A 2,152-nucleotide genomic window follows, 5' to 3' on the forward strand; every position below is an offset into this window, starting at 1 on the left:
AGTTCATTTGGAGTTGGTTTCAAGAACAATGCCAATCATCAAGCAAACAACATGTTTCAAGAAGAGTTTTCAAGGCTCGAAGCATGCAAGCCTTTCAAAAAATGCTTAAGCTACTTGATAAGTTTAACTAGGGTGTCAAATTCAGTGCAAACAAGTGTTCTATACAAGACAATATCAATCAGCTGCTCCATATGCAAGTGAATGCATCCTATATGCTCTAGACTCAATCTTAAGAATGCAAGTGACGCAACTACATGATTCAAAAATTTCAATTTTTTTTGTTTTTCTATGCATATATGTATGTACAATGCAATGCATGAGACTCAAAATCATCAAAGCAAACATGATCAAATACTTGGTACCTCCCCCCACACTTAAATCACACAGTCTCTGTGTGAGTAAGGGAGAGATACCCAAAGGAAAGCAATATGCAAAGATAAATGTGCTTCAGCTGTGGCCACAAAAAATCTCTCAACTTCCCCAAACTCAGTTCCAAATACCAGTCTTTCAATCTCATCCCCCTCTTTCTCATGATCACTCAGCTCAATCTCTGAAGAAGTAGTGGAGAAGACAACATTGCAAGATTCCTTGAGGTTCTTTTCTGGTTTCTCTGGTAGAGATCCCATTGGCTGCTTGGAGGATGAAGGCATAGAAGCAACTTGACTCTCCAAAGCCTTGAGATGAGAGGCAAGTTGCATGTACTTGTTGTTGAGGTTAGAATAGTTCCCATCAATCTTTGCATGAATGTTCTTGAACTCATAAAGCATGGTCTTCTCATTTCTGGCCTGAAATTCCAAGAGTTGCTTGAACATAGAATCCACACTTGAATCTGGAGCTTGAGCTTGAGAAGAGCTTCCTTGCGTCTGAGGAGATTGGTTGGCTTGAGGATAGTTCTGCTTGGCTTGGTAGCCTCCTTGCTGATTGTTGTAGTAAGGCCTTTGCTGATTGTTGTTTTGGTACTGAAAATTGGGCTCTTTCCTGTACCATGTGCCATTAGCATTGATGAATCACATCTCCTCTTGGCCTTCTAAACCATCAACCTCATTGAACTTAGGAGGAACCTCTTGAGTAGGACCACCCACAAAGTTCATCTGCTCCTGTTTAGCTTGGTTGGAAAGAAACAAACCCATCTTGTCTTGTAAGGACTTGATCTCTTTCTTTGTCTGCTGATCATCACTTCTGTTGACCCTATCATGCTCTTCACTGTAGACTGAGTCAATCTTGGCCATGTTCTCTACCAGTTCCTCTGCCTCTTCCTCAGTTCTTCCCAAAAAAAAAACCATTGCTGGCAGTATCAAGCCTGTTTCTGCACTGTGGTAGAGCTCCTCTATAGAAGGTGCTAAGCAAACTCTCCTTGGTGAAGCCATGATGTGGGCATTGAGACCAATAGCCCTTGAATTTCTCCCATGCTTCACTAAATCCCTCTAGGTTCTTCTGCTGAAAGCTAGAGATCTCATTCCTGATCTTGGCTGTCCTTGAGGTAGAGAAGAACTTCTCTAGGAATGCCCTCTTGCACTCATTCCAAGTTGTGATAGAGTCACTTGGATGAGGCTTCTCCCATTGATGTGCTTTGTCTCCCAAAGAAAAGGGGAACATCTTCAACTTGAATGCATCTTCAGAAACACCATAGGTCTTGGACAAGCCACAATATTTATCAAACTTGTACAAGTGATCAAAAGTGTCTTCAGCAGCAAGACCATGATACTTGTTGTTCTCTGTGGTGTTAAGCAGCTCTGACTTGATCTCAAAGTTATTGTTCTCCACAGCTGGTGCTCTGATTCCCAACCTATGACCATGAATGTGAGGTTGATCATAGGCTCCAATGGCTCTAGCTTGGCGCTGTGGATGCTGTGGCCTAAGGTTTGCAGCTCCTTGTGCCACTCCATCATGAGGCTGATTCTGATTGTGATCCATTTCAAACTCCAATCTCTGAAAGTGAGCCTGTTGCTCTTCTTCTCTTCTCTTTCTTGCTATCTCCCCTTCAAGTGCAACTATGTCTTCAACTCTTGGAATTAGGCTTGATGAACTTCTGCTCCTCAAGTTCATACACCTGAAATGCAAAGGGAGAGGAAGAAGGCGAAGCAGTAACAAAATAAAAGAAAATGACTTAGTCTCAAGCAAATGACTAAATCCCAATGTCACAATCAACCTA

The sequence above is a fragment of the Brassica oleracea genome, chromosome C5, assembly GCF_000695525.1.
Source record: "Brassica oleracea var. oleracea cultivar TO1000 chromosome C5, BOL, whole genome shotgun sequence".
Taxonomy (NCBI): domain Eukaryota; kingdom Viridiplantae; phylum Streptophyta; class Magnoliopsida; order Brassicales; family Brassicaceae; genus Brassica; species Brassica oleracea.